The following is a 14,814-nucleotide window of genomic DNA, read 5'->3' on the forward strand; positions in this document are numbered from 1 at the left end:
TACAAAGGCCCTGGGGCATCTAGGAGTACCAAGTTTTTAGTGCTGAGGTCCTATGTGGCAGGAGGGTTAGGCTTTTTTTTTTTTGCGGTACACGGGCCTCTCACTGTTGTGGCCTCTACCGTTGCGGAGCACAGGTTCCGGACGCGCCGGCCCAGCGGCCATGGCTCACGGGCCCAGCCGCTCCGCGGCATGTGGGATCCTCCTGGACCGGGGCACGAACCTGTGTCCCCTGCATCGGCAGGCGGACTCTCAACCACTGTGCCACCAGGGAAGCCCGAGGGTTAGGCTTTTTGTCCAGATTCATGTTCTCCCAAGTGGTTCCCCACAGGTGGCACCCAGTGCTCTTCCCAGAACTCTGTGCACAATAGGTCCCCTCTGAGGTCATGCTTTCTGGGGAATGAGAGGGAGGGGTGATGAGCCATAGCCCCTCCCATTGCCATGAATATCTCCCTGGCCACCTCCACGCCCACCGAACCCCACACTCATCTGCTCGGACCCACACACTGCACTAATTTAACCACTGCAAATACCTCTTCTGTCTCCTTTCCAAGGGAAATAACATTATTTAAGTAAAGCCCTTTAAATTTTAAAGAGCTGGGTTGGACTTCCCTGGTGACGCAGTGGTTAAGAATTTGCCTGCCAGTGTAGGGACACGGGTTCGAGCCCTCGTCCAGGAAGATCCTACATGCCGCGGAGCAACTAAGCCCGTGTGCCACAACTACTGAAGCCCGCGTGCCTAGAACCTGTGCTCCGCAATAAGACAAGCCACCACAATGAGAAGCCCGCACACCGCAACGAAGAGTAGCCCCCTCTCGCCACAACTAGAAAAAGCCCGCGCTCAGCAACATAGACCCGACGCAGCCAAAAATAAATAAATGAATAAAATTAAAAAAATAATAAATTAAATAAATAAATAAAGAGCTGGGCTGTGTGCTCTCTGCGGGAAGCTTTTAGCAGCATGCTGGAAAGAAAGAATAATAACGAGGCCAGAGACAACAGAGGAGAGCTGAGCTGCCACCCAGTGACTGCCCAGGCAGGTGGCCCAGGGCCAGATCCCGCTGCTGCTGGAGCCCCTGACCCCCTCCCCCAGAGGCACGTAGGAGCAGGATGGGAGGTCCAGAGAGCCCCAGAATCACAAAAGGTCAAGTTGGAAGGGATCTCCGGCAGAGAAGCAAGAAGGCAGAGAGGACAGAAGGCAGTTAAAGTGTGAGACGTCCTACGTTCAAAGCTCAACCACTTAGTAGCTGTGCAAACCTGAGCAAGTGGCTTAACCTCTCTGATGATATAGGACTTTCCCTAACACCTCAGTGGATTAGTCATCCCCTCTTCTACGTTCCCATAAGGACTTGGTAGCTATTTCAATTTTAGAATTTTCAATATTATTCCATAATTTATTTGTTCGCCTGCCTATCTGCCCCAGGAGACTGTGGACTCCCTGAGGACAGGCACTGGGTCTCATCTGCACCTTAGTGCCAGCCCTGGCACAGGGCGCAACTCAGAGCAGGTGCTCAGTAAACGGCTGCTGAATGGAACTGAAATGAGGCCGAGTTTGTGCTCCAAGGAAATGAGTGGCTATTGGAGCATCCTCGTCACAGACAGCTGCTCTTAGCAACACTGCCTGGAGGCAGGACGCTTCATCCCAAAGGTGGGAATTTGGAGGCATCCAATATGTCTTAAATGAAGTATTTTGGACCTAGACGACAGTACTCTCCTTCCCAATCTTATTAGCCATCCAAGAATCTTAGAACTGGGTCGTCCAGACTCACTCCTTTGTTTTATGGACCTAAGGCTCAGAGGAGTGGGGGAGGGTAAGCGAGTGATGCTGCAAGTTGATGGAGGAGTTGAAATCAGATCCGGTTTGGTGTCCTTTCCACCAAACTGATGTTTTCTACGGTCGCTTGCAGGATGAGGCCAAGTGGCACAGAGAAGCTTTTTTAAAAATTCAAATGGTCACATGTTTAATATGAATTAAGAAAAAATATGTCTACTCAGTACAACAAGCCTATACATTATTCCTTTGTAAAATACAAATGAAAATAGGGGGAATCAGTTTAAATTTGATTTTAAGAAAATCATGATGTAAGAAATAACCTGGGTGGGATGTAGATAAAGTCATGAAGGAGGTGACTGAAGTTTGCCCTGTGCCCCAGGGCACGTTCAGAGCTGGTAACCAGAAAGCACCACTCCACCACCCCGGGACATGAGCATGGCGGGCAACAAAAGCTCCCCGAGACCCAAGCCCGGACCAAGGAGTGGCCCAACATTACTACGATGGATGCCCCGCAGCCCGCACATAGGGGAGGTCCAGCCTGCAGGACACGGTCCCATATTCGACTGGAAACGAGTCTCATCTAAGTTCATGTGAACAGTCAGGCAGATGGAAAGGCGGCTGAACAAAGGAACGTCACCTCCACCAACTTGGACACTGAGACCCGAGGGGGCTGTTGGAGGTTTTCCTAAGGAATATTGACCTCCAGTAAGCGATCGATCCCCCCCTCCAAAGGAGCATGCTGTCACTCAGTCAGTAGGCAGGGCTGAGACCGACCTGCAGGGGGACAGGGCTGTAGCAGGGCTGGGGGAAGATGGCAGTGTCGACAGACGGCACGCGGGCAAGGGGCAGGGGCACTCTGTCTTGCCCAGAGCACTTCAGAGAATAAATAAGCCGGGGACGAAATTGCCGCTGGTATTTGTCACAGCTATTTCAGCAAAGCACCGAATGTATAAGCGTCTCGAATTTCAACTGGCAAAATTAGGCCTCATCAAAGTCAATCTGAACAGTCAAGGTAGATGGAAAAAAGGGCCGGACAAAGGAAAATAGAGGGACACGAGGACAGTCCCCTGAGCCAACTGAGAAGCTGGGAGCCAAAGGGGCTGTTGGTGGCCGTTTTCCCAGGAAACAGTCACTCCATTTAGAAGCCGGCGCCCGCACCCCCCCCCACCCCCCGCCGCAGACTCCAGCGACTTGCTGAGAAGGTCCCTCGAAATGTAGAATTGGCACTCTCAGCTTTCAGACGAAGGATAAAGGTCTGATGATCCAAAGGGCTAACTTACTCACTGTTAACTCCCTTCTACCCCACCTGCAAGGGAGGAAGCAGCGTCTGGCAAGAAGAGCTAAGACTTGGAGAGCACCTGCCTGTCCCCTTGGGAGGAAGGAACTCCGAGCCCGTTCATGATGGATGTGGACCAGACTGCACATGGTAAGAGCCAGTGGGGACGGCAGGAAGGATTACCTGGATCTAAGAAGAAAGAACCTCTCTGTGGGAAATGGGGTGGAAAACAGACCGGGGAACGAGGCATCGGTATGCCCTGGGGTGGAGTAATCAATTGGTGCGATGGACCAGGGGACACGAACGTGTGGGGACATTGAAGAGTCTTGAGCAGAGACAACACATCACAATGGTCAATAGCAGCAGTGGAGGGTGCAGGCGTTTCCTCTCTGCAAACTGCAACGTTCCCCCAAAGTTACCCGTCCCTCAAGTTCACGTGCCCCTGAAAGGCCAGTTCCGCGTTCGTAAAGCCCCGTACTCATATGTTACACTTTGGCTCAGGAAAATCTAGCATCTAGCGCAGGATGGGGCATAAGGCAGGCATTTTAGTACCGTGATTGTTATTAATATAAGTAGTGGCCAATTATTTATCAGCATCACACGTCGTCTGTTTCCATCGTCTTAGCAACTCTGTTGGGTATGTAGCGCAACCTTCATTTTCTAGACAGGGAAACTGAGGCTTAGCTTAGCAGGATGGTGTTATAGCTCTGCTGTTTGCTCCCCAGCTCACTCTTTTCCCTTCTCCACCCGTTCTGTGCCTGGGAGCCCAATTGCATGGGCTTCCAACTGAGTTTGGTCAATGGGCAGCATCAGCAAGAGACCCAAAGGCAGGAGGAGGATGAAGTCGAGGTATTTCTTCCTCCAGCTCCCTGCCAGGTCCCCAAGAGTTGGCTGCATCCCTCTACCCAGAGCCACAGTCCTGCACGCAGCCCTCTTCACACAGCCCTCTCTCCAGTTGCTACAGGTGGTAGTAACTCCCCACTGTTCTTGGTCCCAAGGGCTGCCCTCCCTAAACCCTAAAGCCAGTAGTCCCTTTAATAAGCCCTTCATGGACCCCCCAGGCTGAGCTAGGTGTTTCCTGCTGGAACCTGGTTGGTACGGAGAGAAAGAAAGTGTCCCCAGATTACAGAGCTTACAAACAGTGGCACTGAAACCCCAGCCCTCCTCTGCCTCCAAAGCCCATGTCATTCCATCTGAACTGCGGTTTCTCAGGCACAGACGTTCACACCCGCAGCTGCCCAGATTGGCCACATCTGCATGCCACCTGCTCCACTATGCACTTAACATTTTTCTTTAACTTGACTCATTTTTTTACTTAAATAAGCCATTTGAAAAAGAGAGAGTGAATTTAAATCACTGCCCCAAATGGCAAACCAGTCTCACTTGCCTTAAAGAGAGGATGACTGAAAAAGAATTATAATGAAAACAAAACACTGTTATTAAAACTTTTACTCCCTCTGGCTCGCTGCAGGCACGTTGCCCCGCACCTGTTTTTGTTGCAAAGAGAGATTAGCAAGCGAAGGGGCGTTAAAGACAGGATGACATCAGCCTGAGGCTTTCTCCTTGGCATAACTAGGAGGACAGCATGAGAAAGGAACAAGGAAGACCCTCCCTCTCTGTGATCCCTTGGTATTTATTGCCCGTGGGGAGGCCCCACCTAAAGAGGAACATCGCCCTAGACGTGCACTGTCCAATAGAGCTTTCCACAGTGATGGAGACATCTTACCCACAGCTGTGCTGCCCAATACGGGAGCCACCTGCCCCATGTGGCTGTTGAGCCCGTGAAATGTGGCCGGTGTGGCTGAAAAACTGAATTCTGTTTCATCCGGTTAAATAAAAGCCGAGACACCTTGCTGAGTTTTAATGTAAATGTCAGTTGTCACACACAGCTCCATGTTGAACACAGCTCTGGACTGTAAGCCCCATGAGGGCAAGAACTCGCCTATTCATTCTCCTCTGGATTTCTAGGACAGCACGGTGCTTGATTGCCAAGAGCATTCAATTAATTCTCAACGCACCAGTGGATGAATCAGTAATTGAATGAATGAATGAACTATACTGCTTCTTGCAACAAGAAACTTCTCTCTGCATTCAGACTGTCCTGGGAACCACTAGCTCTTCCTGGTTAAGTAACTCTATTCCTGCCCACCCGGTTGCTTGCCTCTCTCCTCCCTCCAGGCTCCTCAGCGGGGAGACAAGCTTAGGAACTCGACTTCCAACATGCCTCCTCCTCTCCAAGCTGAGCTCAGGTCCACTTCTCTGCTGCCACCGAGCAAACAAAGAAGCTTTTGTGGTGTGGTTGCTTTTGCTGCCCCCATCTCACTCCCTCCGCCCCTGACTGGGATATTAGGTGCTTGGTGACAATTAGCAAGGTATCACCTGCTCCTGTAGAACCAGGCACCTGGCCTTGGGTTACGGTATGGCCTGAATACCCACCTGACAAAATCCTGCGCACTCCGGCACTGATCACCAGCTCTAGATGCGGACGCCACCCACCCTCTGGCCATGCCAGCCTCTGTCTTCATCCCTGCACTGCCCCCTCCCCATGCCCAGCCCTGCACGATGCCAGGGCAGCCAGTGATGGACGCCTTCCTTTGGGGCAGCATTAAGCAGCGGGGAGGAAGAGATGGTGCTCGGAAGATAATGGAGGCGCCAATGATTGGTGACAAACAGCCCCGCCGGAGGAGCGCTGAGTGCCTCTGCAGAAAGAGAAACAAAAGGGCAAAGGGAACAGCTCAACTGCCTCTCTCCCTGGTGACTCCCAAGCTGCTTCTGTGATGTATGAGGCTGGGGGGTTGCTCTCCGCTGGAGTGCCGCCAAGATCCCCACCCAAGTCTGGGGCACCCTGATGCTCCCCACGCAAGGCTCTTGGGTGGTGGGTCTGCCTGACTGAGCCCTGGGATGGCCCCCAGGACCTCGAGGGAGAAGACCTGCACCCCCCACCACCACCACGCGCACACACGTCACGCACGGTGTGGGTACCAACGGGAAAGTCACCCTCTCTGGCTTCAGTTTTCTCAGCTTTAAAATGGGGGAAGGATATGGTGCATTGAATCTCCCAGCTCCCTCCTGGCCCCAAGGCTCTGTAATTCCAAACCTGAGGACCCGCTCCATGTGGGAAACCTACAATGTACCCCTCCTCCTGGGCACTGGGGCTTAGCAAACACTTCTTCCTCTTCAGACTTGGGGGCATTCCAAATGTCATTATAACAGCAGCAGCCACTTTTCCCACACCTGCTGTGTGCTAGGTACCCTGCATACAGACCCCTCGTATTACGTGAATTTCCCCTGCCCAGCAGCCCCACCCCACGAAGCCACCATGATGAGTCGCGTGCTCAGCTGGAGACATCAAGGCTGAAAGCAACAAAGAGGTGATCGGAGTTCACACACTGGATAAGTGGCGGAGGTGGGATCTGAACTCAGGCCAGACCCCGGAGCCCATGCCCCCTGGGGATGCAGATGCTTCTCCCCAGGAGAAGCTACCCCCATCGCACTTGGTTCAGGCTCAAGGTGGGACAGCTCCATTCCAGGCGGGGGTCTGGTCTTCCCTCCTTGCCAGGTCTGGACACTGTGGGGAGGTGGGTAGCGTCCAAATAACGGCGCTTCTGCCACGAGGCCATCGTCCCTTCGGGCGCCCCAGAGCGGTCATTCATAACACGACGGCGTGGCAAAGGGTTTCCGGTTTCAGGTGGCCCAGAAAAGCCAAATTCATCTTCCTAGAGCCCTGGTCTGGGAACGTCACTCCCCTCTCTTCAACTGCCCCCCGTAGCCCCCAGGCTCAAATCCAGACCCCTCGCCCTGGCGAGCAGGCCCTGGCCAACAGCTTCAACCTCATTCCCCGCTTCTCAGTGAGCACCTTATGCTCAAGTGAGGCCAGCTGCCTCTCTGTCTCCCATCCTCACACAGCCTGACAGCATCCTCATTCCCCCTCCAGGGCTTCGCACGTGCTGCTCTCCGGCCTGGGATTCCCTCCCTACCTCCCAAGATTGTTTCAATCCCTCAGAGCCTTCCCGGGCCACTCCCTTCAGTTTCCAAGGATTATTTCTTGGTATCCTCGTATAGGCCATTTATTATACGTAATCTTTTATTGTTCTCAAACGAGCCCGTGCTGTGTGGGGTGGCCAACGGGCCAAAACTCCTTAAGGGAGGCCTCTTCCAATCCAGAATGAGGTTGGCGCAGCTGCTCAATTAACACAAGTGACTGGATCCCTTGCCTTGACTCCAAAGTCAGCTTCCAGGGGAGGGAGAAGAAAGTGCGAGCTTACTGAGCCTCTCAGGGGGACCCCATGGCCAGCTGAGCCCATCCTGAGGGTCAGGAGGAAGGGAGGGGTCGAGACTGAGGGCAAGCTGCGTGCCAGGGGCTTTCATGTATCCATCTCATTTATCGCCACAACACCCTCTAGTTTCAAAAGACGGGGAAACCATGACTCAGAGAGGTAGTGACTTGCCCAAGTATATACTCTGCTAGGAAGTGGCCGGGCTAGGCTTTGAACCCAATTCACATAAAAACCAAAGTATGTTAATTACCAACGAGTGGCTCTTCCACAGAGACAGTGAGCGAGGAAGGATGGGCAGGCCCAGCGGCGTGCTGGTAAATGTTTAACAGCTAGCTCTGGGCTGGGGAGAGCTCTGATCTGCAGTGTTTGCTCATTCCATGGTATAAATACTCCTGCCCTGGTCAATTTCAAGCCACCAATAAGGTAAACTCAGAGCTGGGGAGAGATGTGTAAATCGATGCCCGGTTGTGAATCCAGGTCTGTCCCTCACCAGCAGTGGGACTTTAGGCAAATCACACGCTCTCTCTAAGCCTCATTCCTCATCTGTAAAATGGGGAGACTGTTATCTCCCAAACGGGGGTTTCTGGGAGGCTTTAATATGACTTTGTGGGAACATGGCTAGCACGAGACTTAGCACATAATAGTTGCCCCCTCCTTCCTTCCTTCCTTCCTTCCTCCCCCTCCTTTCTTCCTTCCTTCCCTCCTTCCCCAAACCCTGCACCCATCACCAAACAAGGAGAACCCAGAAGGAACAGGAAGCCCTTTAGTCTTCCCTCCACCTTCTACTGTTGGCTCATCCCCCAGACGCCAGCCGTGATGCCAGTTTGAGTGATGGTGGGCAGAGCTGGACAATGGACACATTCTCACACCAGAAAGGACTTCCAGAGGTGATTGAGCAGGGCCAGGAAACAGGCCCTGGGCTCAGTGTCTCGACCAAACCCCAGATTCAGGGGAGACATTATTCATTCATCAGTCAGTCAGTCATTCAACAAACACATCTTGAAGATTTGCTCAGAGCCAGGCCTTGTGCCAGAGCCAGTGGTGCAGGGATGCCTGCCCTCAAGAGCTCTCTGTTCAATGGGGAGACCAACCGATGACCATTTCCAGCCCCAGAGGAGGGTTGTTTTAACAGCATGTTGCCAAAGTGCTGCTGGCAGCACTCACAGGGGACACCTGAGTCAGCAGGGGTAGGGGTGTTGTGGAGGGCAAGAAGTGGGTGAGCAGAGACTTGGAGGGAGATGTACGGGGAGTCAGGGGCTGTGCTGGCTGAGGGCAGATGTCTGCTCTCTGAGCCAGGAAAGGGCAGACGTGGGGGAGGAGGTGGAGGACATGAGGCTAAGGCCAGAAACCTCTGAGCAGAGGCCAAGTCTGCGGGGCAGAGAGGTGGCGGCTCCGGTCCCCAGGCCGTGTGACTGCAGCAGCAACCTCCCCTGTGGACTGGGGATACAACACCCATCTGGACAGCCGTGGAGGAGGGAGGAGGTCACATCAGCAAAATGGCTACACCAGCACTCAGCTCACAGGGCAAGCTTTCTGGTCTGTTTACTGGCCTGTGAGCTCATGGGGAGCTGACCTGTCTCATTCCAAAAACCTAGGGGTGTGTGTGAATGAAACAGCGCAATGGGTTGGGGCGGGAAGGAAGGCTGAGCGTGCAGCGACAAAATCCAGATTCCAGTCCAGCCACTTCCTACCACCATCTTTCCATCTCCCTGAGGCTCAGTTTCCCTTTCACGTCTGATGTGAGAACTAAATGGAAGGATGGGCATGGAAGCATCTCGTCCACGCTCAAGTACCACCAGCAGGTAGAGAGTTAGGAGGTCTGGAGTCAGAGTAGGCATCACTTTGATTATCTGAGAGTCTTCAAGAAAGACAGAATGTAGTTCCGGGAGCAGAAATTTACCAACAGGAAGTTCACCTGTGAATCCAGCCTAAATGTCACACGTCATAAGCCTTTGCGTACACTTTTCTGTAGAAAGCCACACACCCAACACCTCTCCACGTACCCCAGCACCAGGACGCACATGTCTAAAGGCCAAAGATGCTCTATTCATCCAAACAACCCACCGTGAGCGGTTGTGGGTGAGCATCCGCCATGTGTTTTGTGGGGAAGAGCAGAACCAGACGGGGTCCCCAGCTTCATGCAGCTTCTAGTCTACTAGGGTGGGGGATGGGAGGGTCCCAGTGAGACTGGTTCTACCCCCGAATTTCACTGGGAGAAACAACTCGGGTCTTGGGTTTTGACTGCCCCCAGTGTGGGTGTGGATGGGGGACAATGCGTCGAGCCTCCAGGGAAAGCCAGGGAGCAGGCGGGGGAATCAGTCACCCCCAGGCAGCAGGCCGTGAACCGTCCTCCAGGAGTTACCAAGAGCGGTAATCAGCAACTCTAAGGCTCGTCATGCCGAGGGAGGGTATCAAGTGGAGTCCTTCTCTATAAGAGGCAGAAATCAACTCCAGACGACTCAAGCCAAAAACAGTAACTGGCGGAACATTAGGGGGAATTCATGGAACCCAAGGACAAACTGGGCCTGGTATTGGGAGGACCCACGCGGCTTGAGCTAGCGCAGCTCTGATGTAGCCATGGTTAATACTGCTAACAGTCATCTGAGCCCACAGGATTAAGCAAAGAGCTTTGTACGTCATGATTCGTTCCATCCTGTCAACACCCTGGGAGGAAGGTCCCATCATTATTAGCCCTGGGGAAACCAGAAAAGCACAGCGTCTTGGGGGTCCCCATTGATAAGGGGGACTTTCCAGTAGTTCTCTGTCTTCCTCTGTTCAATATTCAGCTTCCAGGGAGACTTTGTCAGATGGGCTCATCTTGGGGATGACTTAGCTGACTGTTCCAACCTACCAAGATGGAGTGCAGTTAGTACGGTGGTGAATAATTCCCCAGGGCACATCTGACGTGTTGCCGGGAGAAGTAGGAACGGCTGGTGGACACGCTAAATGCCAGATTCCTTTCCTGGGTGTCACAATGTCCTTTCCTGCTCCTTTGGGCTGCTACTCTCTAAACCTCTAGCTACGTACATACTGTATTTATTTGCTCCATCCATGGAATCTTGACCAATAGGTCTCGGGGATCACGAGCCCCCTCTGCCACCGGACCTCACTGCAAGTGTCAAGGTGGGTTCCAGGATCTCACCCACCTGGTTCCTTCCCAGGAACTTCATCCTGAAGACAGACGCCTCTTAGGAATCAATGTCCCACGTTTCACCTCCACTGACATTTCTCATTTAAAGCGGGGACGCTTTGCACCCTCTTGCATGTGGTAGAAGCCGCTGCATTCCTCCTTCCAGCGAAGAAAAAATAAATCCTTTCTCCTCTCCTCCAGGAGCAGCCGTGTCTTTGGATTCCTTCAGACCTGGGTTTGAAACTCCTGGTTCTTCCACTTAAAAAAGGTTCTGAGCCTCATTCATTATTTAAGAAAGAAAAGAAAGGAAGGAAGGGGGGAGGGAGAGAAAGAGAGAGGTATCTTGGGCCTCTTGTCCTCACCCGCAAAACATGGCTAATGACACCGCCTCATGGACTGTTTAGAGCATTTAATGCGTAAAGCACGTCTAACAGGTGCGTGATAAATGGGAGCTCTCCGTAATGTCACTCTTCTTCCTCTCAATCTTCAGCTAGACTCAAGAAAGACAGCCTTGAGTTGAGCTGGTCCCACCACACACAGTCCTACCTCCAGTTCTCTGCTCCCACGCGTTTCCCTCCCTGGCGCATTAGCCCTGGGCTTATTAATGTTCTCCCTTTGCTTCAAGGTCTAGCTCAAGTTCTCCCTCCTCTCTGAAGCATTCCCTTTATACCCCCCAAATAATCACTCTTCCCCCGAGAACCTCCTGTAGGGGACATCAATCCACTTGGCATCTAGCAGGTATCAACAAATTTCCACCTGGATTTTCATTCATCTTTATGGGTACATGCCCGACCCCTCGCCCCACTGGAATGACGGTCACCGTCATAGGTCTTTCTCTTTTCAGATGTGCTCTGCCCACAACAGATGCCCATTCATTCTCTTGATGATGACGAGGGCTTTCAGGGACACCCCGTCTCCCATCTGTGCAGATGAACATACTGGACAATTTTATCTCACTGGGATTTGGGAAAGAGTAAGGCATCCGGACTGGGCATTGGACACACAACAACTGTCTGTGTGGCTGGAGCCGAGGAAGCGACTGAGACCCCTTCTCACCAGGAGACAGCAGAGCACAGAGGGAAAGAGACAGTCCTGGGTCTGAATCTCAGCTTGCCACTTACTGACTGGGCGGCCGTGGACAAGTCATTTAACCTCTCTGAGCCTCAGCTTCCCCACCTGGAAAATCACTTTAACTCTCAGGGTGGTTATTAAACAAGACAAGAAGAACAAGGCGCATGGCACCGTGCTGGCACAGAGTGGGAGCTCAGTCAGGGCTAAATAAATGAATTTCAAGGGGCCCGGGGATGGAGCAGAGGTGGACTGGGTGGCAAGCCAGGTTAGACGCCTCCATGGATCCCAGGAAACCCAGTTAACAGAACTAACCAGCCTCCTCTTTGTTTGGCTCTTTGGTCTCCGGCTTTGAAGTCACCACTGCTATAACCCAGAAACCCCAGCGCGTCACTTAATCGCCTTCCACCGCCCCTCCCCCACCGCCCCTCCCTCCAACTGTAGCAAGGTTCCGGTCTGGGTGAGACAGATGTTCTGAAAAGCTGGGGTAGCCAGGCCAATCTAAGGCATCACTGGTACCTTGCCAGCCCTTGCCCACACGCCCTGTCCAAGGAACACTGGAAGGGAAGAGGGAGCCTGGCGCTGAAGGCTCCAGTACTCATGCCATTAACAAATCTTAAAACTCTGGGCCTCCGTTTCCTAATCTGTGAAAAGAAGAGCTTAAACCCATCTTGCAGTGGGCGAGGACTGTGCAGCAGTTAGCACGTGCTGGCCACACTACAGCTGATCCGTGTAATACTGGCTATTGAAAAAAAACACAAAAACACAGCTATGATACAAGGAGAGGAGCAATGTTAGATTGTTTAAGGGGACAGCTGCGGAAAGACCGTTCGATGCCAGGTCTCAGTACCCGCTTCCACCAGGGCAGCTGTCCTTTTGTGCCTATCATCTTGTCCAAGGCAACAGGTTTAGGGGGTGGTAATCAGTTCCTACACTAAAAGGGTTCTCCTGGTAAAAATTAGAAGTTTCAGAACCAATGAAGTAAGAGATCTTGGAGGTCGCTTTCAGCTCTAACATCCCCTGCACTTAAAAAGCAAAAACTAATTCAACCTCTCAGGAAAAACTCCAGTTTGCACCTTGGGTGGGAAGGGAGTGGGGTTTATTGCTGGCGGAGGGGCCAGGCTGGGGTCGGGGCGGCAAGGGGAGCAGGGGCGGAGCAGCCTGGCCCCGGCAGGGCCCTTAACTCCCCCGCCAGGGGCTGAGAGCAAGCCGGGCAGGGGCCTGAGCCCCGCCCCGCGCCCACAGCGTCGGGTGGAGATGGTGAGGGAGCATAAGTACGTAAAGTCCTCACGCCAGCTTGTGCATGCACAGCTCCCCTGCAGTCTCGGTGCTGCGGCTTCCTCGGCTCATCCGAGTCCGCCCCCGCATCCCACCCACCCGTTGACACGCGGCTGCCGAGAGAGAACTGGAAGGGCCTGTGGCTGGGGCCTTTGGCGCGTCCTAACTCGGCCTGCCCACTGCTAGCCTTCGCGGAGACTTCGCCACGGCCCAAAGAGGCAGGTCCATGAATCACTCTCTTCCCCGCGCCCCCAGGGCCCGGTGCCCTCTCTCTCCCAGGCCACCGCCCAGGCACGAGTGCATCACTGCCTTCCCAGTAGTGCCCAGACCAGGTAAAATGGGAACTGAGGAGTTAAAAACCAAGCGGGTTTCTCCTCTTGGAGAGTCAAGATACTGGGGAGTGGAAGCAGGGGCAGGAACTTCCAGCCCAGCCAGTCCTGTGTGCAGCCGACTGCTCTGTCCTCCCAGTGCACAGACCCACCCCTCCACAAAGGTGAGCCCCTTGGCTCTGCGGCCCATAGGAACAGAACCGGCGAGGGCGCACTGCCCGTGCCTCTCCCTAGTAGTGACCGCCATTGCCCCCACTGGGCAGGCGTGTTTCTGAATGCCTGCCCTGGACTCTACCCTCCCCGCCCTCCGAAGCAGCCCCTGGCAGGGGGTCCGGCACAGCCAAGTGCCAGGTGCACGGCTCTCGGTCACGTCCAGGAAGGGCGCCCTCCCCCGGCAAGCCGGCCTGTTGCATCTCGTACAGACCCTTCTCGTGCTCCCACCCCTTCGTGGGCACGGATGTGGAGCGGGTAAGGAGGGATCCCACTCTCGAGCACTCTCATCTCTGCAGGGAAGGGAGGGCTCCCCGGCTTCCCAGGACCCCTGCGCGCGCCCCACGCTCGGAAAGTTTCCCATCTGCGATCCGGATCAGCGCTCTTCCCTCACCCTGAGCAGCGGAGCTCAGAGGCCATGCCGGCTGCCCCCGGCCCAGAGGCGCTCACCCCCGGCGCCAGATCCCCCAGCCTCCAGCCAGTTGCAGAGGCGGGCCAGGGGAGTGGAGGCGCCAAGACGCCGGCTCAGCTCTCCGCAGCCCCGCAACCCGAAGAACGCTGCTCGCGGGTTCTGGGGAAAATCGCAGGGTGGGGTCCTGACGGAGCGGGGTTTCCCACCAAAGCCTTTCCCATCAGTCGCCATCCTCACCCCTGCCGCGTCTCTCTGGTTCCGCGCATTCCGGGGGAAAGGGGTGCTCCCCTCCTCCCCGCAGCCATCCCCGCTCCCTTCAATGTCCAGGTGAGGGCGCCAGGTGCCTTTCAACAAAGCCCAGTGCCCTCTCCGTTGCGCTGGAACCGGGACACCACCCCCTCCCCGCCCCCATATAACCTTTCCCTCTAGAGGCATCCGAGGGAGGGAGCCGTCACCCCAAAGTTGGGGGGAGATTTTCATCACTTTGGAAGGTCTGTTGTTCCAAGGGTAAGGGGACAAAGTACAGGGCTTGCATTACTTCTGCTTTACACCAACCCCTCCCCGCTCTCTGCCAGCAGGACCACCATTCAGGCTCGAATTCTGCAGCTTCTCCCATCAACAGACCAAGCACTCTTCAAGGACCTCGGGGTAGACGGGGTGCGGTTATTTTAGGGGGGACACCCCTTCCCGGAAGGCACTCTCTCAGAGTTTGGCTAAGCACCTCCCGGTGGGGCAAGGCACACACACGGCAGAGGACAGAGATGGTTCCCCCACCTTCATCACCCAGTTGGGCTAGGGACTGAGACCCTACTGGTCACAATGGCTACGTTTTGGCACCCCGCATCCTCCTCCGCCTCCGCGGCAGAGCCAGGATGTAACTCCAGACGGGCTGGTTCTGGGCATCCAGGTTTGGTACTAGGCTTAGGGGGTAATCGCGGACGCGCACCCTCTAGTCTCCGCGCCCACGGCTCTTCGCCGGTCCAGCCTCCCTCCCGCCCAGCTCGTAGCGAATGTGTTGGCTCGCTGCCCGAAAGGTGCCGGGGTCGCCAGGTTGGACTGCCGC

At 54.4% G+C, this 14,814-nt stretch overlaps 1 protein-coding gene across 6 annotated transcripts in view; it reads right to left on the reverse strand.

Moving 5' to 3' along the window:
• IGSF21 (immunoglobin superfamily member 21) overlaps window positions 1-14,814 on the reverse strand; it is a 269,749-nt gene that overhangs the window by 226,211 nt on the left and 28,724 nt on the right. Inside the window, exon 1 of one of the 6 annotated variants that reach the window (XM_060310425.1) lies at window positions 13,989-14,076. The exons of 4 other annotated variants lie outside the window; for them this stretch is intronic. The gene's annotated coding sequence lies outside the window, so the exon portion shown is untranslated. Of the gene's footprint in view, window positions 1-10,470; window positions 10,626-13,988; window positions 14,077-14,814 lie in introns of those variants that run through there. One more of the 6 variants, XM_060310431.1, reaches the window with a different exon arrangement.

Source organism: Globicephala melas, chromosome 1 (assembly GCF_963455315.2).
Source record: "Globicephala melas chromosome 1, mGloMel1.2, whole genome shotgun sequence".
Taxonomy (NCBI): domain Eukaryota; kingdom Metazoa; phylum Chordata; class Mammalia; order Artiodactyla; family Delphinidae; genus Globicephala; species Globicephala melas.